The sequence below is a fragment of the Protopterus annectens genome, chromosome 6.part0 (assembly GCF_019279795.1).
Source record: "Protopterus annectens isolate FY-2018-M chromosome 6.part0, PAN1.0, whole genome shotgun sequence".
NCBI lineage: Eukaryota > Metazoa > Chordata > Ceratodontiformes > Protopteridae > Protopterus > Protopterus annectens.
The window spans coordinates 551267321-551291270 of NC_056737.1; positions in this window are offsets into that span (position 1 = coordinate 551267321).

Genomic DNA, 23950 nt, shown 5'->3' on the forward strand with positions numbered 1-23950 from the left:
AATGTCTCATGTCATGTAGTCCAGGGAGGAATGTGTCAGGCCATTCACAGCAGCATGGACATTGACTGAGTCATACCTGTATCTGCCTTGGAGTTACCTGACTGTTTGTGTTATGTGGCAGGTCATAGTGCCTGACAGGCTGCACACCGTGACCCTCACCTCGTTAAGCCTGGTGAACGTGATGTGAGTGTGCCTGATGATAGAGGCACCTAGTACAGGTGTATGAGGTGTGTTGTTAACTGTTAATGGCTGTGAGTGTTCAGCACATTGGCTTTGTGTGATATGTGTTGCACATGTTCGTTTATGTGGTAGTGGTTGCCTGGATGTCTGCATAGGAGGTCTCTGCTGCATAGGCAGAGCTGTGGTCTGAGCCTACAAGTATGATCATGTGTGATCATGTGTTAGGTCCGCTGTTGTGTTAGGTCTACGTGAGACTGGAAGTGTAGTGAGTGATCCCCTTTGCCACGTGACTGGTTATGGCGGTATTGAGTAGACAGAGCCTAGCCTCCAGTCTGGTATATGGTTGCATCACTCACATGAGTTTGAATTTGTTGTTAGGAGGAAGGGTTGTCTGTGTACATGCATCTGTTCTAACATTGTCTCTGGAGTACCACACTCACCAGCTGGACTGAGGAGGAACTGACAACTGACCTCTGGACATGCTAGAATACTATTGTGAACTCTGTAATCACTAATGATTGAAAACAAGGTCCAGTGGGGAGTGAGGGTGTACTGACATTACCTACAACTGCTGACTGATATAAAAGCGTCAGTGAGCAAATGCCAGGTAACCTAAGTGCAATGTGTCACAATGAAGTAAATGCAACAATGACAAGCAGTCACTTGCTGTCATGTGTAACATGGAAGTACGTACAGTAAGCAATGCAGATAACAGTAGTGAGTCAAGATGTGTTGCAAAGATGTGTACTATGTGGAAGTAGCATACCAGTGAAATAACAAGCTAACAGATAACAAGCATATAAACAAAGGTAGATGCAGGAGGCCTGGATGTAGTGTTTGCTACAACAAACAAGGTGTAGCAATGTCAGTAAGATACAGCTCAGATATGCAGGCACTATAAACCTGATACCAGATGTCCCCAGCTATGAATGGCAAAGTACAGCCTATTGTCACACATGAGTGCAAACCACAAACCTCGTTAATGTTAAATAACTGGCCTAAAGGCCAACTGCCCATACCAGAAGTAATACACTTGTACACTGGGCCCACAATCAGCAGTTCCCAACTTCAATGGATGAAAGATATGTGTCCTGCCACCACAGTGCTTGCCACCAACCTCCCTAATGTAAAACAACTGGTCTGAAGGCCAAGTACTTAGTACAAATGACATAGAATGATAGCTACACTGTAATCAGGTTTTAACCAATCAGTAATAAGTAGAAGTTAACACTCCCTGTATAGAATGTGTACCATGTATTGTTGAGATACTATGCTGATAACCTGTTTGTGTACCTTTCCAGATAGACATGGCACCTAAAAGAAATCCTGTGTACTCTGCTGCAGAGGATGACGTGATCCACCAGAGCCTGGTGCGTGACTATGCCATCCTGTTCTCACGCACCACCCAGAATCAGCAGGAGAGGTCTGCACTGTGGCAAAGCCTCGTTAGCAGGATAAATGATGTTGGCATGCATGATAGGACATATGAGCAGGTGAGACATCACTGCAGTGATTTGATAAGAAATGTCCGCCAGCGTGCTGCAGATATCCGCAGGCAACAGGCTGCCACAGGTGGGGGGGTGGCCACACATCCCCCCCTCACCAGACAGGAGGGGCTACTGCTAAGTGTTGTGGATCCAGCCCCAGAACAACAGCAAACATCATGCATCCTGATGGAGGTTGGATCCACACAGCAGCAAGACAGCGGCGTGCAGGTAAGATGCCATATTCATTTATTGTTATTACTTTTACATTTGTTGACCCAGATAGTCTAGCTGGATATAAGTTCATTTTCAGTAGAGGCCTGTGGAGAAAAGCTCCACACATAACGTAATAAAGGCAGACAGACAAGTTGTCAATACAGACAGCCAACATAATAGAATTGTACACCAGCCTGTTAATTAAATAAACATACATGTAAGGAAGTCAAACAGTTTAGAGTCATACACAATGTACCGTTGGTTTCAAAGCAATCCTACCTAAAGCATAATGGTTATGCAATAAGGCAAAAGCCATATACATAATAGTTAGGGCTCAGAAGGGTAGAGAAGTAGAAGGAGTATGACAGATACAATGATATGGAAGAGGCAGGAGTCAAGAAGGGAAGTGAGGAAAAGAAGGAAGACAGTCAAGAGGAGGTGGGAGGGATGGGAGAAGTAGGTCAGAGCACAGAAGGACATCAAGGTGAAAGAAACAGGGTAGAAGCTAGTTTCTATGCACAATGAGGGGTTAAAGGTGAAGAGAGCATAGGGTGAGGGACGTTAGCCTGGACTCCAAGAAGAACAAAGCCAGTGGTTTTGGAAGTACAATTTGAGTTGACGTTTGAAGAGAGGTAAGGGTGAGATTAGAGTTAACTCCTGGTATGTACATATGACTGTTCTGTGCGCTGTTACTTCATGCACGCATAAGGTGTGCATGTGGTATGTATCTGTCATCATGATATATATACAGACATGATGTGCAGCTGATGTGTATAAGGGAACTAGTGTACTACTGTACTGTATCATGTGCAAAACAAATGGCACACATGTGCCCACTGACATTACTCTCTTCACACTTCCAGGTCCCTCCCATGTAGCAACGAGGCAGGCCATACATGCTGGTGAGTCTTTTTAACAGTATCTGTAAAACAATTTATAAAACTAGGAAGAGTAGTGTAACTCTGTAGTAGACATGCTGGTGACTGTGTACACAATAACTGTAATTGACAGGTAGTAAATTGAGTAGTGTAACACGGTACTGATGTGTGTGTTTACTGTGGGGTGTGCATGTGTGCAAGTGTGCCTGTGCCCAAGTGTGCATGTGTGTTAGTGTCCATGAGTGCATGTGTCCATTTCTGAATGTGTGCATTAGTATTGGAAGTGCATCTCTTTCAAATATGTATTGAGACTGTAATCTGTGTTCCATGTTTTCCTCCCGTAGGTTCTGGTGCTGCTCTGGTGACCTGCAGCAGGGAACCTGAATCTTGTGCCCCAGGTACTGATGATGATGAAATGTCTGTAATGGTGCAGGAAGGTGTGTCTGGGTCTGCCATTGGTCAGCCAATTGACAGTACACAGCTTTCAACCCCGTCAATGTGCACGGTCATCCTGCCGTTACATCCTTTATCACCATTGTCCCTAGGTGATGGACAGTCAGCAGTGGGCATAGATCAGGGTAATGTGGTACCTGTGGCACATGCATCCTCACAAGGCAGCCATGTGCAGAGGCCTCCAATGGTACCACGCAGACAGTAGCCCATGGGTTCTCGTGGGGGCATCCGTGGCCGTACTGCCTCTGGCCGACGTGCCCAAGGAGGTATGTCAACCTCCACTATGTTTAGAATTGTCATGCAGGCACAGGCACGTATGGAAAGGTACACCAGACAGGGTCTGAGGGAGCTGAGAGCATGTCGCATAGCCATGACAGACGGCATGCATGATGTTGCGAATGCTATCCGTAACTTCACAGATGTCGTTGACAGACGTTGTGGGGGCATACAACAGCTGCTCCACAACCAGATGTCCATGGGCCAGGGCGATGGTGTGCGTTTGCAGCGTCGACATGGCCGTATGCCAGCAAGAGCACCAGCTGGCAGTGGCCGCGGACGACAACGGGCCCACTTGCGCGCCTCAAGTGCCAGCACCAGCCCCAGCAATGCTGGGTCTGTGCTGTCATCCAGACGCCCCAGGAGACCACGTGCACATGGCTCTGGACAGTCCCAACAGGGAACTGTGTCCAGTCAACACACCCCTGCTTCCGATGACAGTACCCAGTCTGGGTTAGTACCGGATACGGCCCGTAGCACCCCTGCCAGGCACAGGTACCGTGTCCGTGCCCACAGACACTGATCTGGATGACCTGACAGGTGCAGTCTGTGGCTGTCCACAAAACCCTGTACATGGCAGCCATTATGTGGGACTGTGTGCGTGCTTACACACATGCAGAAACCTAACACCTAGGGCAAACACATACACACACACACTGCACCAACAACGGTCCACCCTGTACTGCTGCCCCTCACAAACACACATACACACACATGTCAATTGGTGTTACCAGTGGCCGTCTTGGGCATACCTAACCCACACCCTGTGCATATGATGACACTGTGCCACCTCCTGCATACTACAACATCGGTGCAGGTAAAGGTAAACACGTTGCTGATGCACAGGGTGACTACATAGATGTGTATAAGTAGTAACATGTTGGTAACTGTTGTGTGTTGCAGTATAAATGTGTGTATATCCCATCAGTCCTGCTGCAGTAACTGTATGAATGTCCTCAATTGTTATCTGCACCCATACTACTTAACAAAGTGTACCAGCTGCACACCATCACATGCTAACATTGACTATGGCAATGTGCATCTTGTGCTGTTATGTAGATTCAGCTACATGTATCTGTTCTGTCACACATGCATTTATACACACCCTGCTACCCACACACATGCACACGCTCACCTGCCATTTCCATTATTTATCACCCTACATGAGTAGCTGTTGATACATGACAGGTACACATTTCAGAAGTGCACTATGTTGTTTACTACTGGCATCCCCTTCTCTACCTGTACTCACAGGGTGCAGGCAACCTCATCAGTTGGAAGATGTAATGTGCATCAGGTACTGTAGTACCCTGATTGCCACAGCAAACATGTTTCCCATACGGAAATGCACACACAGACACATCCCACATCCACACACTTGCCACATTCAGGCTTCAGAACACTATCTAGGTATATTCGGCTACATGTGCGTGTTACAGTAGCATGTAACACTATACTGAGTACTTGCAGTTAGTTGTCTGTTGTCATGTTGTCTGTATAGAATAAAAGAATTGTTTTATTATCCTACTCCGTTTTGTGGACATTACTTGAACAAGTGTTACCTTACATGTGTTATCAGTACCAACACCTTATGTTTTGTAGTTTTGTTTGTATAGGGTGCTATCAACATCACTGCTTGTTAAGGGTAATGACCACCCTGCAGTGCATAGCCCCATGTGGCAAAAGCCACATCCCACCCCATCATTGTGCACACACACTAACCCCACCAACAGTAAAACACATACTTTCCATTTGCAAGATTCAAACCCATACCTAACTGTGCAATGACAGTAGAAACAGACACATTAGCAGAGTGTGCTATTTGCAGTAGTTGGAGAAATCTTTACTAATGCTGTACTTAGAGGGTGCTGACATCATCTGTGTGTAGGAGGAGGGATGTGCACCCTGTAGTGTGTTCTCCCAGTTGGCAAAAGGCAGTTAACCCTCCCAGCATAGTGCACACACATAAACCACACTCATACATTCCCTTTGCAGGATTCAAACCCCCCACCTAACTACGTAATGACACTGAAGAAAGACACATTAGCAGAGCGCTATGCAAATTACTGGAGGACGTTACTACAGGTGATATAGTTATACAGTCCTGACATCATCACTGTTTCAAAAGGGGGATCTGCATCCTGTACGATACTGTCACGGTTGCTAATAGGGACATTTCCCACACACACATCGATGTGTTGGAGGTTTGCATATGTGGGGGATCCAGAACACCAGTGTGATTAGTATATGGTTTGATTGCAACAATGAGGGATATACTCCCAGTGGTGAGCAGTTTTTACTCATGTTTGTAAAGATCAGCTCTAGTATATCTGCCCCTCTTGTGGGAAGGTTGGTTACCTGTTCCATAGCCAAAGAATGTCTGATCAATGGGAACCTTAGAGCTTGGGTATTGTGGCCTGTGTAATGTACACAGTCTATGTTTGGGTAGCTGGCATCACCCAGTATGATGGTGTTTGCAGAGTAATCTAAACTCTCCTGTGTCAGCATGAAGGCTGTGTGGGAGACCTGAGTTTGAGAGGGTGCTGTAAGAGCTCCTCTGTGTCTCTTTCCATGTGGTCCAGGGAGGTACTTCCCAACAGGTAGCTGACTGTGACCCTCCCCTTGCTCTGTCTGGAGGGCGGCACGACTGTCAACAGCTCATGTCAAGCAAGTGCACACCCCTCATAAATGATGTGGAAACCTTCAAAGGCCCAAGGCCTGTTGAAAATATGGACCAGACTGCAGATACCTGTATAGAGGCATTCTGTGGACACATTCAGGAATGCATGGATCATGAAGCCACATATGAAAGCATGACCCAATTCTCCAAAGGCAGATGTCCTGGGCGCCAGACACCAGCCATAAACACACTATACAATAGAAGGATGGCGCCACTACATGATACAACAACCTCCCAAAATGTGAAGGCACCACTGATGAGTATTGGAAGACAACTACAGGCACCCATATGATTGTCTAAGGCCATCTTTGAGAGAGGATTCCACAAGCCACTGAGGATAATCACAAGGCTGCCTGTAGTTATGTTAGTAACCTGGGTGGTACTACCCAGATATGCTCAGAGGTAATACAATATGTCACACAAAATATAAAACACACAGACATTGCCATCATCCTAGTGGACAGGTTCAATGCTGCCTTCTCTCCCACCACACCAAAAGGGAACATATGTCTCGCATCACAGTGCTTCCCCCCCTGACATCACAGATGCTCAGGTAAGAGATGCCCTTCCCAAAGCAATAAACACTGCATCAATGGGACCAGACAGTGTCCCAGGCTGTGTCCTACATGAACCACAAGAAGAGCTACACCCAGACATAACACCACTGTTCAATCCCAGCCTTAATACATGATATGTGGCCAGAGAGTGGCATACAGCAACAGTGGTCCCTCAACATGCAGGGGGTGCCGTCACGGATCCTGGACACTACTCGCCCCATATGTCTGACTAGCTTTGTCTGCAAAGCTATGGCAAGAATCATCAAGAACCTCACATATCTAGATATTGTGGACCTACAGACATGTCACCATACACAGTTTGGCTTTGTCAATGGCAAATCCTGCCTATCAAACCTGTTTGCTTTGTTTGAAACAGTCACCAAGGCCACTGTCAAGGGGTAGGAGGTCCACACAGTCTACCTGGACCTTGCATAAGCCTTGGATACAATACCCCACTTGTGCATTCTAGGGAAGCTCACCAGTGTACATATTAACCCCTATGTCACTATGGGTATTGCACAGTGGCTCAAGGGCAGAACACACATGGTAGAATTGCTGGAGCCATGTCAGCCTCCAACCTGGTACAAGTGGTGTCCCACAAGGCAAAGCCCTAGGGGCTGTCATGTTCATTATATATTTGTCATAGGTACAGGCCAACATGGAAGTACTGTGGCTCAGCAAGTCACAGGTGACTGCAGACTGAACACCATAATCAACTCAACAGCTAACACACGCATCCTCCAAAAGGGACTCTTGCAAACACACGACTTGTGCCACAGCCATGGCCTCAACGTGAATGACAGAAAGAGTATAGTCATCCCCTTTTTCAAACACTAAATGACCACAATGTACCTCATATGTGTTAATCCAGTAAGTGCAGACCAAGGAATTATGGACCTTGGGGTACACAGGTTGATAGCATTCTACCATTTGACAACAACATGGACAAAGTGGTTAGGTAAGCATGTGATATGGGCCACATCATCATGGGATCCACATGTAGGCCAGGGAGGACATTGTGCCCTTTTACTCATCCCTCATCATGCCCATAATTGACTATGATGAACCTGTCGGCATGCACCTTACCAGACACCTGCAGCAACTGGGGCTACCACATATCTACCTCGACAAGGGGATCAAAGTGCTCAAACAGATGCCACATACTGACTGGTTAAAGTAGCAGCAGCTGTACTCAGTGACATACTGACTCTTCATAGGCAATCTGTGCCTGACATAGAAGGCCAGGTCATACCCTCACGTAATGGCCATGCTGCATCTCAGAATATCCAGATCCCACCAGGATACACGCTGGAAATACTTGAACTTCAGGAGTGATATACATAGGACATGGTGGAGGGGCACATTCACAACTCAGAGGCACCCTTCATTCCTGATTATTATCCCAATAGAGGTTAGGTGGACTGACTCAGTGACTATCTTCAAGAGCGATATTAATGACTGGATGTGACATTGTAGGGTTACGCTGGGTATCACTTATGTGTCACTGTGAGAAAGAGGCACAGTATACTAACCTTGGAAAAGGGCATAGCAAGACAGATTCACAATGCATGTTGAAAGGCACGCACATTCTGGCTAGGTGGATACATGCCCTGGGCAGATATCCCTGTATGAACCTATAGACCTATGTCTCTTTTTCACCATTGGCCCTATGTGCTGTCAATCACCAATGTAATCTCAATACTCCGGTAGCATGTGCAAAGGTCAGTTGTCAGTCACCTCTATGGTACAGTTGTGGAATATGTGTGTCATGTAGTAATGTCACAGCTGCCACATGTACACAGTCAACCCTATCCCCTACCCATTGATGTACATCACATGTATGAGATGGAAACACATGGCCAAACTGTAACAGCAACATACAAGTCAGTCAGATGCATGGACACATATGACTCAGTCATTGTCCATGCCACCACAGCTGATGTGGGATGTCACTCACTGGGATACGTGATAGGGAACATGGAAGGGATCACTGAGCAAGTGACACAGGCTGGTAGACCCCTGACCTTGGTTGGCATCAGACCCTCACCAGGGATTCTGACAAATTAATGAATGCTAATGAATAAGTGTATCTACAACACCATAGCTGAATGGTTCTTAGCATGCAGTCACTGCATTGCTATGGAATACTGTCTTACCACTCCCACAAAAGGTGAGAACATGCAGCTCCTGTACATTAACAACATGTAGACTTTATGCCCCAGACCAGGTGTGCATCCCTCACTACTAGGCTGATAGCATCTACATCTCACACTGTATATACACATCCCACATGCAGCATCTGCACAGAAGACCACAGTCATAATGTTACCCTGTGCAAATACCATGTATTCACATGTGGCAGGCATCACACATGGTAACTATTGAAAGTCTCAGGTACATATGTGTATTTGGCACACACATACATCATGTGTTCATTGCCATAACCGGTGTAATCAATGTCATGCATTATTGTGAGGGACAACCCACACACATGGGCATTCTGTGTGTGCACAACACACATGGCATGTCTGTAATCAAAATCCATACATAATTGTGATATCGTTTAGAAATGGGTATGTGCATCCTATAGTGTGTTTTCCCAGTTGCCAAAACGGATGTTTCTTTCATACACACTTACCCCCCATCACACACACTTGCCACCTGCTGGATTCAAACCCCTATCTAACTATGTTATGACACTAGAGACGGACGCATTAGCACAGCGCGCTATTCGCATTACTGGGGAATGTCCTTTCCCCTGATATACTTGTAGGGTGCTGACATCATCAGAGTTTAGAAAGGGGAATGATCATCCTGTGGTGTGTTTTCCCAGTTGCCAAAAGGGATGTTTCTTTCATACACACTTACCCCCCTTCACACACACTCGCCACCTGCTGGATTCAAACTCCTACCTAACTATGTTATGATACTAGAGACGGACGCATTAGCACAGCCCGCTATTCGCATTACTGGGGAATGTCCTTTCCCCTGATATACTTGTAGGGTGCTGACATCATCAGAGTTTAGAAAGTGGAATGATCATCCTGTGGTGTGTTTTCCCAGTTGCCAAAAGGGATGTTTCTTTCATACACACTTACCCCCCTTCACACACACTCGCCACCTGCTGGATTCAAACCCCTACCTAACTATGTTATGACACTAGAGACGGACGCATTAGCACAGCGCGCTATTCGCATTACTGGGGAATGTCCTTTCCCCTGATATACTTGTAGGGTGCTGACATCATCAGAGTTTACAAAGTGGAATGATCATCCTGTGGTGTGTTTTCCCAGTTGCCAAAAGGGATGTTTCTTTCATACACCCTTACCCCCTTCACACACACTTGCCACCTGCTGGATTCAAACCCCTACCTAACTATGTTATGATACTAGAGACGGACGCATTAGCACAGCACGCTATTCGCATTACTGGGGAATGTCCTTTCCCCTGATATACTTGTAGGGTGCTGACATCATCAGAGTTTAGAAAGTGGAATGATCATCCTGTGGTGTGTTTTCCCAGTTGCCAAAAGGGATGTTTCTTTCATACACACTTACACACACACTTACCCCCTTCACACACACTTGCCACCTGCTGGATTCAAACCCCTACCTAACTATGTTATGACACTAGAGACAGACGCATTAGCACAGCGCTATTCGGATTACTGAGAGAATCCTTTTCTCCAATGTACTTATAGGGTGCTTACATGATCAGTGTCTAGAAAGGGGGATGAGCATCCTCTGGTGTGTTTTCACATTTGCTAGGGGTAACATTTGGACCAAGTGTGTGAGCATGCCCAGTTCAGCCTTCCTGTGGCATGTTGTGTGAAAGATGTCTCATTTATCTAAGTGTGTGAGCATGCCCAGTGTGGGCTTTACATATGTTGAACTCTGCAGCCCATCACATTTGTGGATGAGTGTGACCTTCAACAAATACCTCCAGTTTATGGTTGTGTGTTCTGTGCCATGTTGTGTAGTTACTGTCCGAATGCTTTTGTGTGAACAAAACTGGGAGTATACTGTGCCTGCAGGTTTTGCATGGGATACTTTGCACACAATTGTCAACATCCGTTCATACTGACCTAACACTGTAGCACTGTCTAGTGTAGTGTTTCAGTACTTTCACTGTGGTGGTCAGTATCCTGGGCTTCAGTCCTATCACTGATTTACATTTTCATAGTGTGCACAACAGGCTGGTTGGGGTCCAGTTGTGCACATCTGCACAAAGGCAGTGCCTCTACAGACCCTGTTAATTGCTGCCCCATAAGCTTAACAAGTGTAGTCTGCAAATCTATGGAGAGGATCATAATTGAGCTCATAAACAAAGATATAGGGGACATGCAGACATTGTACCCATCCCATTTTGGCTTGGTCATGGGCAGATCATGCCTTTTGTACTGTGTTGACATCTTCAAATTGGTCACTTAGGCCATTGTTGGGGAAAGGCAGTCCATACAGCCTACCTTGGCCTTGCTAACACTTTCAACACAATACCCCACTCAGGTATTGTGGAAAACCCTAACAACTGAAATGTAAACCCATATGTCACAAGATGGGTTGCAAACTGGCTTAAGGACGGGACCCACAGGGTTAGAGTTGCTGGCACTATGTTAGACTCCAGGCTGGTCACAGGTGGTGTCACACAGGGCTCAGTCCTTGGCCACCATTGTTTGTCATGTACTTCCCAGGAGTACAGGCCAACATGGGAGGGCTTTGGATGACAATGTTAGCAGATGACTGCACACGGGCACCATAGTGGACAGTGCATCACACACAGATATCATTCAGAAGGGACTCACAGTAACTGATAGCTGGTGCCAGGGCCATGGCCTGAAGTCAGAGTGCACAACATGTGTAGACATACCCTTCAGGAAAAGCAAGGTGACCCCAAGCTACCATATAGGTGGCAATCCTCTAAGCACAGAGGAGGTTATCATGGACCTGGGGACCCAGGTTGACATTCGCCATTCTTCTGAGACTCACATTGCTAAAGTGGCTAGGAAGACCTTCTACATTGCCCACCTGATAAGGATGGGATTCACATCCAGCTCTAGTGGGTCATTGTTCCCCTGTACTCTTCAGTTATCAGACCGGTGATCGAGTCAAATGCCCTATTGTGGCTGTATCTCACCCAACATCTGCAGCAATTGGAGACACCCTGACTGTCCCCCACCTAAAGGATCAAGGAACCACAACAGCTGTCATATGCTGCCAGATTGAAGACACTCACACTCTATTCACTCACATACTGTCTGCTTAGAGGTGACATGTGCCTGACATGTGAGGCCATGTCCAAACAGGGATTAATGGACATGCTCCACCTCAGACTCAGAAGATCCACCTGAACCACTAGTGCAGGTGACTGACACCTTAGCAGGGATGTATGTTGGACATACAGGAGGGATGGAGTTATCACCGGAGACTCCTATGCTGTGGAATACAATCCTGGTCCATTTGAGGCAGAGCACCTTGCTGGCTGTGTTCAAGAGGTATCTTGACCTAATGCTAGTCGGAGAATGTGTTTGTCCATCAACACATTGTAAGCGTAGTTTGACATGTCATATGTCTTGTTTAGTATACTGTGCCTCTGTCTACCTGTGACATAACATTGATACCCAGGGTAAACCTCCCATCTCCCATCCACTCATTAGGATTCCTGTTGAGGGACTCAACAAGTGTCTTTATGGACAACTTGTACTGGTAGTTTACTCATGTGTGGGGGTGGCTTCTGTGTTTTGGATAATGCAGTACAGCCTGTCCTATATATGTCAGTGCTGGGGTTCAGGTCCCTCATGTGCATAGCTCCCTGCCATTCAGATTGTACAAGGTGCAGCATGTGCATTGATTCCAGCTTGGACATGGCTTTCTACATCAGGCACAGCTTGCATCTGGGTGGACAGCATGGCAGTGTGTGGAGCTGCACTCTGTTTAATCAGACTACACATTACATGTGTTCCAGCTCTGTCATACTCCTGGTGAGGTACTGTTGTGGACTTTACAGGTGCTGGATGTGTGTGCATGAGGTACACCCCACAGGGGCTGTTGTGGTCATTTCTACTGCTGATGAAAGATAACTGCAAAACCGGAATGACCTCCCTTAGCTAGATGTCAGACAGCATGGACCATACAATCACAACTGGAAACAGAACCCTCTCCACAAAGGGAAAGTGTCCTGTCTGGTGGACCCCAGCCATAAACAAACTGTATGACAGATGAGGGTTACTAATGCAAGACAGAGCTACATCTCCAAAAGGGAAGACAGCTGAGATCAGCACTAGTAGAAAGCTACATTATCTCATGAAGACATGCAAGGTCAACTTGGGGACATAAATCACCAAAGACAATGAAGGTAACCACACTGCTTTCTTCAGTTATGTCAGACACCTGGTTGTGAACCCTCGGATATGCTCAGAGTTGGTACACAACAACATATATTCCAGTGACCTGACAGATATTGGCAACATTCCGGACAGCTTCAGTGCGATGTACCCTCCCTCACCCCCAAAACAAGATAGTTATAACTGCTGTATGTAACCTCACTGTCATCTTGGATGTCCATGTGAGAGCCACACTCAGCAAAGACAAGTACACAGCATCCATGGGACCTGCTGGTATCTCCAGTTGCATGCTATGTGAACTCCAGAAGGGCTGGACCCATATATACAACTGCTAGTTAACCTTAGTCTTGCTACAGGATATGTACCTGAACACTGGCATACGGCAACAGTGGTCCCACTCCACAAGGGAGATGCCTCCACAGACCATGGCAACTACCACCACACAGGCTTAACCAGCCTTGTCTGCAAAGATATGGGAGGAGTCATGGAGCTCTTACACAGACATATTACTGACCTACAGACCCTTGTTCCCACCTAGTTCAGCTTTGTACAGGGCAGATCCTGCCTTTTGCACCTTTGCACCCGAAAAGTACCTACCATGAAGATCAGGGTTCTTCAACACATGTCATATGCTTCCGGAATAGAGGAAGTCCAGCTTTGTTCAGTGTCATACCGCATACTTACAGGTGACCTATGCCTGACATACAAGACCATGTCCAATCAGGATTTGGTAGACATGCTCCACTGCAAGCAATCCAAATCCACCAGAGCCATGAAAGCTGAGTATTTGAACCTCACCACATACATGTATAGGACATGCTGGAGGGACAGAGCCATAACTCAGAGGCATCTCACACTCTAGCAGAGTATCCCAGTTCATGTTTGACAGAGTCCCTCACTGACTCTCTTCAGGAGACATCTGGACAACTGCATATGAGACGGAGGCACAGACTAGACAGAGACACAGTCATGTTATTCAATTACGTAAGGGGTCATAATGTGTCACTACTAAGTCAGAGGCACAATATTCAGAATCTATTCTGTACACTTATTACCACTATAAGGGGTGGCAATAGCCACATCACTATGGCTAGGCTTATACATGCACTAGGGCAGATAGCCTAGTATGAACCTGTGAACATAGGCCTGGGGCAGTTCCTGCTATTAGGACAGTGGTCTGCAGCAAGCTATATAGTAGTAGTCGGTTTTAGCCATTGGTTTTGACCATGGCTATTCCATGTTGCTTCTTGTTGTGGTACAAACATGGGTGTGTGGTTATCCATGCTATTTATTGCTAGTCACCCTCATTTTGTATCTTGTTCCATGTTTTTGCACATGTACATCACTGTATGACGTGCAGCTGTTTCCACAGGGTCATATGCGTGGATATGGATGTTAGTTGGGGTCCTCAGGTGTGCATATTGTACATGATATTACATTACTTAACACATGGCATTCATGCCTCAGGTGGTGCTGCAGGGCCACCTCTGTCGGATACACATACTACACTCCCTGTATGTTTGGAAGCAGGTTGTGTCATGTTAGGCATCCCTGTTACTGTATGAGTCAGTCAGAGCGGGTATCAGTCCCAGTGTTCCTACTGACCAAGCATATGTGCTATGAGTTGCCTCTTTGCCAAGGCCAGGTCATACTGGGCACGCCTCCTTCTTCATTCATGCTAACGAGTGCAGACCTGGTTTAAAGTGCTTAAAAGTGCCTTTATGGCACTTTGATTGACAGGTCTTGTACTCATTTTGAAAGTCTGGAGACAAAAATAAATTCCCACTGCCAGTCTCGAACCCAGGACCTTGGTAACATTAGTCTGTATGACCTACCACTAAGCCATGACAGCCATGCAAAATCACTCTGCTAAAATAAATATAACAGTCAATAGTAGGAATTAGTATAAAGGCAATATAGGAGATGTACCATCCAAAGCATGTGAGGTAAAGTTTTAATGGCCAAATCTAATTCCACTTGTGTAGGAGAATGGGGGGGATATCTGCACCTAAGCTGTCTGCAACAATATTGCCAATATCTCAAACATGTTTTCCATACGGAAATGCACACACAGTAACATCCCACATCCACACACTTGCCACATTCAGGCTTCAAAACACTATCTAGGTATATTCTGGTACATCTGCATGTTACAGTAGCATGTAGCACTATACTGAGTAGTGGCAGCTGTCTGTTGCCATGTTGTTTGGATAGAGTAAAAGGAGCATTTGTTTATCCTACTTTGTTTTGTGGACATTAGTTGAAGTGTAACCTTACATGCATCATTGGTACCAACACCTTCTGTGTTGTTGTTCTGTTTGTACAGGGTGCTGTCAACATCACTGTTTGTTAAGGGAAATGTGCACCCTGCAGTGCATAGCCCCATTTGGCAAAAGAGACATCCCACCCCCAACATTGTGCACACACACCAACCCCACACACAGTAAAATGCATACTTTCCATTTGCAAGATCCAAACCCCTACCTAGATGTGTTATGACTCTAAAGGCAGACACATTAGCAGAGTGTGCTATTTGCATTAGTAGGAGCAATCTTTTCCAATGCTGTACTTAGAGGGTGCTGACATCATCTGTGTTTACGAAGAGGGATGTGCACCCTGTAGTGTGTTCTCCCAGTTGGCAAAAGGCACTTTCTCTCCACAGCGTTATGCACACACACAAACCCCACTCATACTAACACACATACATTCCCTTTGCAGGATTCAAACCCCTAACTAACTATGTTATGACACTAGAGACGGACGTATTAGCAGAGCGTGCTATTCGCATTACTGGGAGATTTCATTTCAGTTGATCTACTTATAGGGTGCTGACATCATCAGTGTTTAGAAAGTGGAATGAGCTCCCTGTGGTGTGTTTCCACAGTTGCCAAAAGGGATGTTTTTCTCATACAAACTTATCCCCTTTCACACACACACATGCCACTTGCTGAATTCAAACCCCTACCTAACTATGTTATGACACTAGAGACAGACGCATTAGCAGAGCACGCTATTCGGATTACTGGGAGGTAGCATTTCTACTGATCTACTTATAGGGTGCTGACATCTTCATTGTTTGGAATGGGGAATGTGCATCCTGTGGTGTGTTTTCACAGTTGTTAAGAGGAACATTTGAACTAAGTGTGTGAGCATGCCCAGTTCAGCCTTCCCATGGCATGTTGTGTGAATGATGTCTCATTTATCAAAGTGTGTGAGCATGCCCAGTGTGAGCTTTCCATATGTTGAACTATGCAGCCCATCACAGTTGTGGATGAGTGTGAACTCCAAAAAATAACTCCTGTTTAAGGTTGTGTGTTCTGTGACATGTTGTGTAGTTACTGTCCAGATGCTTCCTGTGAACACAACAGGGATTATACTGTGCCTGCAGGTTTTGCATGGGATACTTTGCATACAATAGTTAACATCCATTCCTACTGACCTAGCACTGTAGTACTGTATAGTGTAGTGGTTCAGTACTTTCACTGTGGTGGACAGTATCCTGGGCTTTAGTCCTATCACTGATTTACATTTCCATACTGTGCACAACAGCCTCTTTAGGGTCCAGTTGTGCACGTCTGCACAAAGGCAGTGCCTCTATGGACTCTGGTAATTACTGCCCCATAAGCTTAACAAGTGTAGTCTGCAAAGCTATGGAGAGGATCATAATGGAGCTCATAAAGAAAGATATGGGGGACATGCAGACATTGTACCTGTCCCAGTTTGTGTTGATCAAGGGCAAGTCATGCCTTTTGTACTTGGTTGACATTATCAAAACAGTAACTAAGGCCATTGATGAGGGAAAGGCAGTCCATAGAGCCTACCTTGCCCTTGAAAACACTTTCAACGCAATACCCCACTCAGGTATTGTAGGAAACCCTACCAACAGAAATGTACACCCATATGTCACAAGATCAGGTTGCAAACTGTCTGACGGACAGGACCCACAGGGTTAGAGTTGCTGGCACTATGTCAGACACCAGGCCAGTCACATGTGGTCTCACACAGGGCTCAGACCTTGGCCCCTATTGTTTGTTATCTACTTCTCAGAAGTACAGGCCAACATGGGAGGACTTTGGCTGACAAAGTTTGCAGATGACTGCACACTGGGTGCCATAGTGGACAGTGCATCAGACACGGATATCCTTCAGAAGGGACTCACGGACACTGATAGCTGGTGCCAGAGCCATGGCCTGAAGTCAACTTGCAAAACATGTGTAGTCATACCCTTCAGGGAAAGCAAGGTAACCCCAAGCTACCATATAGGTGGCAATCCTCTAAGCACAGAGGAGGTTATCATGGACCTGGGGACCCAGGTTGACAGTCACTGTTCTGATGACACTCACATTGCTAAAGTGGCTAGTAGGACCTTCTACATTGTCCACATGATCAGGAAGGGATCCACATCCAGATCTAGTGGGTCATTGTTCCCCTGTACTCTTCACTTATCGGACCGGTGATCTGGTACACTGCCTTATCTGGATGTATCTCACCTGACATCTGCAGCAAGTGGAGAGACCCTGAATGTCCCCAACAAAGGATAAAGGTCTCCAACATCTGTCATATGCTGCCAGATTGAAGACACTACAGCTCTATTCAGTCACATACTGTCTGCTTACAGGTGACATGTGCATGACATGCAAGCATGTCCAACCAGGGATTAATGGACATGCTCCACCTCAAAATTGTCAGATCCACCTGAACCACTAGTGCAAGTGACTTACACCATAGCAGGGATGTACATTGGACATGTTGGAGGGGTGGATTTATCACTCTGAGACTCCCTATGCTGTGGAATACAATCACGGTCCATGTGAGTCACAGCACCTTGCTGGCTCTGTTCAAGAGGTATCCTGACCTGTGGATGGGAAATCATAGGTTTACCCCGGGGATCGTCACTGTGTCACTGCTGGAGACAGGCACGTCCAACTACTGGGCACAGTACTGTTTCCATATAAGGGGTGGCGTACGCAACCAGACTCTGGGCTAGGCTTAGAACTGCCTTGGGGCAGATAGCCTAGTATGAACCTATGAACCTATGAACCTATCTGACCATGTTGCATTATGTTCATATGTGAACTACTTACAACGGCCTCATCCAACATCAGTAGTGTATTCCACAACATGGGTGTACATTGGCAAACACTACCGATGTGCCCAAGGCCATTTCTAATGCTTATTGGATAGTGTGTTTGTCCATCAACACATCGTAAGTGCAGTTTGACATGACATATGTCTTGTTTTGTATACTGTGCCTCTGTCTACCTGTGACACAACATTGATACCCAGGGTATACCTAACATCTCCCATCCACTCGTTAGGATCCCTGTTGAGTAGAATCAATGAGTGACTCTATGGATAACCTGTACTGGTAGTTTACTCATGCGTGGGGTGGCTTCTGTGTTATGGATAATGCAGTACAGCTTGTCCTATGTATGTCAGTGCTGGGGTTCAGGTCCCTCATGTGCATATCTCCCTGCCATTCACATTGTACAAGGTACGGCATGTGCATTGCTGCCAGCTTGGACATGGCTTTCTACATCAGGCACAGCTTGTGTCTGGGTGGCCAGCATGGCAGTGTGTGGAGCTGAATTCTGTTTAATCAGGCGACACATTACATGTGTTCCAGCTCTTTGATACTCCTGGTGAGGTACTGTTGTGGACTTTACAGTTGCTGAATGTATCTGCTGAGGTACACCCACAGGCGCTGTTGTGGTCATTTGTAATGCTGCTGAAAGATAACTGCAAAACCACAATGACCTCCCGTTAGCTAGATGTCATAACCCTCATGATTAGGTTGGTATACGGATTGTTTCTGTTAACCCTACAGCCACATTTTGTCCAATGCAGGATATCTATCACCTTGTGTCCCCCATTCTGGCATTACATGTTAGGTATGTCATGGGTCGACACCTATGTGGGAATTGGTGGTCACTTACTGGATATCCACAGAGGCTGACTATACTGTTTTCACCATTTAACATGCTGACATGGCTATGGCACCAGTTGTCTGTTTCTATGTGGCCCTTTTATTGGATGCTTGTGTCAGCTGGTGTATCGGATATGTCAGGTGGCTTGTTGTCCTCTACAAACATGTTCCAGCACAGTCCTTACTTGTTGGCCTGTACCTATGGGGCATATATACCAGATGGTGAAGGTCCCAGGACCAAGCTTTGTGGGATGCCTGTTATATGTGGTTTGTAGTCTGACATGGCTGCTGCATGTCTGACCATGTCAGTTCTGTCGTTGGTCTGGTTTGCAACCCTCTCATGACATCGGGTGTATATATCAGCTGGTGAGCAAATCTATACGGAACACATAGGGTATTGTACAGAAGGCTTTGCAAGGTCCAGCTACACTGTGTGGACCACATTGCCCTCATCACTGACTTCAAGTACTGTTTCAACTGAGTCACACATGTTTAGGGGTGGGGTCTGCACTTTGTAAACCCACACTGGGTAGGGTCGGGTGTCAATAGATCCACAATATCATTATGTCTGTGGTACATGCTGGTCCTTTCCATAGCTGTGCAGACCAAACCTCTCATGATTCTGTGGTGGTTGTTTTTACTATCCATTCAGGAGACACCTTTGTTGAGAACACCCACTGTTGTTGTACACTGCTCTTTGGCTACGCACCTGTCGTAAGGCTGACATCATGTCAGGAGGCGGCAGTCTGCTGGGGAAGGTATTTGGCATTATGGGGGGGGTTGCACTGCACATGTCAGGATGTATGTTGGCCATACCTGTGTGTGTCTGGTATGTTGTTTGTAATATCTGTGTGATCCGGAGCATATCCAGGAATCAACAACATGCTTACTACCATCATTTGCAACAGCCTTGGGGTTATCTGTAGTGTCCTGTACAATCTGTATCATAATGGGTTCATACTAGGCTACCCCCCTAGGGCATCTGTAAGCCTGCATGTCCATTTTGTTTGATGGATTCTGGGGAATTGTCTACACCTGTGTCAGTGCTAGTATGATACCAGGGTATAGTGACAAACAGCTCAGAAGCTGACTTCACACTTCTTCGGACTGAGATGGTATCCATTAAGCCCACTAGGCCAGTGGAAACCACAACACACAATGGTGACTCCTGCACAGACACTTTCTATGGACATCTCCGAGTAAGCATGGACCATGCAATCACAAATGAGAATGAGACCCTCACCACCAAGGGAAAGTGGCCTGTCTGGTGGACCCCAGCCATAAACGAACTGTATAACAGATGAAGGATACTAATGCAAGACAGAGCTACATCTCCAGAATGTAAGGCAGCTGTGATCAGCAGTAGTAGAAAGCTACATTCTCACATAAAGACACCCAAGTTCAACTTGGACATAAATCACCACAGACGATGAAGGTAACCACACTGCTTTCTTCACTTATGTCTGACGCCTGGGTGGGAACCCTCATATATGCTCAGATTTGGTACACAACAACTTATATTCCAGGGACCTGACAGATATTAGTGACACCCTGGCAGACCAGTTCAGTGCAATGTACCCCCTCCCTCACCCCCAAAACATGATAGTTATCACAGCTGTATGTAACCTCACTGTCATCCTGGATGTCCATGTGAGAGCCGCAGTCAGCAAAGACGAGTACACAGCATCAATGGGACCTGATGGTATCCCCAGTTGCATGCTATGTGAACTACAGATGGAGCTAAACCTGTATATGCAGATGCTATTTAACCTTAGCCTTGCTACAGGATCTGTACCTGAACACTGGCGACGGCAACAGTGGTCCCACTCCACAAAGGAGATGCCTCCACAGACCCTGGCAGCTACCACCACACAAGCTTAAACAGCCTTGTCTGCAAAGCTTTGTGAAGGGTCATTATGGAGCTTCCACACAGAGACATTGGTGTCCTACAGACCCTTGATCCCACCCAATTCAGCTTTGTACAGGGCAGATCCTGCGTTTTGCACCAAGTTGACTACTTTGAAACTGTCAGTAGAGCCGTTGATGAGGGCTACACAGTACACACAACCTACCTGCGCTTGGCTAAGGCCTTTGACACAATACCCCACTCAGGCATCATAGACAAGCTCAACAGCTGAAATATAACACCATATGTCACAGCATAGGTTGCAAAATGGCTGAGAAACAGAACCCATAATGTCAACATTGCAGGTGCCTTGTCAGGTTCAAAGCCAGTCACAAGTGGTGTCCCACAAGGTTGTGTCCTGGGACCTCTCTTATTTGGTATTTACTTTTCAGATGTGAAAGCAAACATAGGAGGGTTGTGGCCGACAAAGTTTACAGATGACTGCAACCTGGGCACCATAGTGAATACATCAGCCAGCACACACATCCTACAGACTGCCGTCACACAGACAGATAGCTGGTGCTGGACTCATGGCCTGAAACTGACTGCAACTGATGTGTAGCCATCCCCTTTGGGAGGAACACAGTACCCACAGATCTGTACATAGACAGCAACCCAATGAGTACAGGAAACAAATCAGACAGCTGGGGACACATGTAGATAGTGACATCTCATTTGACACCCATGTTGCCAAAGTTGTTTGACAGACTTTCTATCTTGGCCACCTTATCATGGAGGGTATTCCATCCAGACCATAGGAGGTCATTGTACCACTATACTTCTCCCTTATCAGGCCCATGCTTGAATACAACGCCCCATTTGGTATGTACCTCAACCAGCACTTGCAGCAGCTGGAGAGACCCCACAAGTACCTTACCATGAAGATCAGGGATCTACAACACATGTCATATACTTCAAGAATAACTAAAACAAGCTTTTTCAGTGTCATACCACATACGTACAGGTGACCTATGCCTGACATACAAGACCATGTCCAATCAGGATTTGGTAGACATGCTCCACTGCAAGCAATCCACATCCACCAGAAACATGGGAGCTAAAGATTTGAACCTCAGCACATACATGTATAGGACATGCTGAAGGGACAGAGTCATAACTCAGAGGCATCTCAAACTCTAGCAGAGTATCCCAGTTCATGTTAGACGGAGTACCTCACTGACTCTCTTCAAGAGACATCTGGACAGCTGCATGTGGACAGGGGCACAGACTAGATAGAGGCATAGTCACATTATTCAATTATGTAAGGTGGTCATAATGTGTCACTACTAAGTCAGAGGCACAATATTTCGTATCTATGCAGTACACATATTACCACTATGAGGGGTGGCAATAGCAATATTCATCAAGGACACCCTCACCTCATGGTTGGTGGCAACACACGATGCATTGGACACCATCCGGTGCAATTAACCATAGGCAAGACTGCTCTGCAGTTTGTAGCATGTTACAGGCCATCCTCTGAAACTCAGGTACCTCACAGAGCTTTCATGAAAACAGTGGCGGAGATACATGTACCTGCAAACACCATCACACTGGGTGATCCCAACTATCCAAATATAGACTGGGATCAGTACTACAGCCACAACACTCTAGCCCACAGGTTCCTACAGTTCATACACTCACATGCCATGGAAGAACTAGTCACCATCCCCACAAGAGGAGACAACATAGTAGATCTCATCATCACAAACATGGGCTCACAATGTTCAACACCAGAGGTATACCCATCATTGGTGAGATCAGATCATAACTTACTCTCAGTGGAAGTCCACATCCCACCCCCACCCCAGATAGAAAAGACCACAGTGCAGAACTTCTCAGAAGCCGACTACACACTTCTAATGACTGGTGTGGTCTCTTTCAAAGCCCCCAAGCCAGCAGACACCATTACCCAAGCCACTGTATCACTTACAACTGCCTTCTACCAGCACCTTCAGGACTGCATGGATGAGGCAATCCCAAACAAAACACAGACTCGTTGTACCAGAGGCAAGTGTCCAGTGTGGTGGACCTCAGCCATAAACAAGCACTACAACACAAGAAAGGGGGTACTACAAGATAGAGCGATATCCGTGGAAGGGTAGACACCCCTGCTCAATATAGGTGAAACACTGAGTTCCCCTATGAAATCATCCAAGGCGAATATTGGGAGTAAACCCACTAAGGACTCACGGGACAACCATGAGGCCTTTTATACATACGTTACACACCTGGGAGGAAACTCCCAGATATGCTCAGAATAGGCTCAGAATGCTGTAAATATCACTGAACCTACAGACATTGCCAACATACTGGCTGACAGGTTCAGTGCAGATTTCTCCCCCCACCCCTCCACCACAACTGGAGAGATATGTATGACAGAGGATTGTAGCCCCCCAAACATCTCAAATGCTCAGGTGGGAACTGCTCTATCCAAGGGAAAGGACGCAGCATCCATGGGACCAGATGGTGTCCCTGGTTTTGTGCTCCATGAACTCACTCAAGAATTAAACCCACAGTCAGGGCAGCTGTTTGATCTTAGCCTCAACTCAGGATATGTTCCCAAGGAGTGGCATATGTCAATGGTGGACCCACTTCACATGGGCTGCCTCCACCAACCACGGAAACTACCATCCCATCAGCTTGACAAGCAGGGTCTGCTAAGCTATGGAGAAGATCATAATGGAAGTCATAGATGAGGACATAGGGGACTTGCAGACATTAGATCCAACCCAGTTAGGCTTTGTCGAGGGCAGATCATGCCTTTTAAACTTGGTTGACTGTTTCATAACAGACACCAAGGCCATTGACAAGGGCAAGGCACTCCACACAGCCTACCTTGACCTGGCAAAGGCTTTCAACACAATACCCCACTCGGGTATCATTGAAAACATCACCAGCTTAAATGTGAACCCATACATCACAAGATGGGTTGCAAACTGGCTACGTGACAGAACAGACAGGTTCAGACTTGCTGGTGCCATGTCACACTCCACAACTGTCACAAGTGGTGTCCCACAGGGCTCAGTCCTGGGCCCACTATTGCTCAGCATC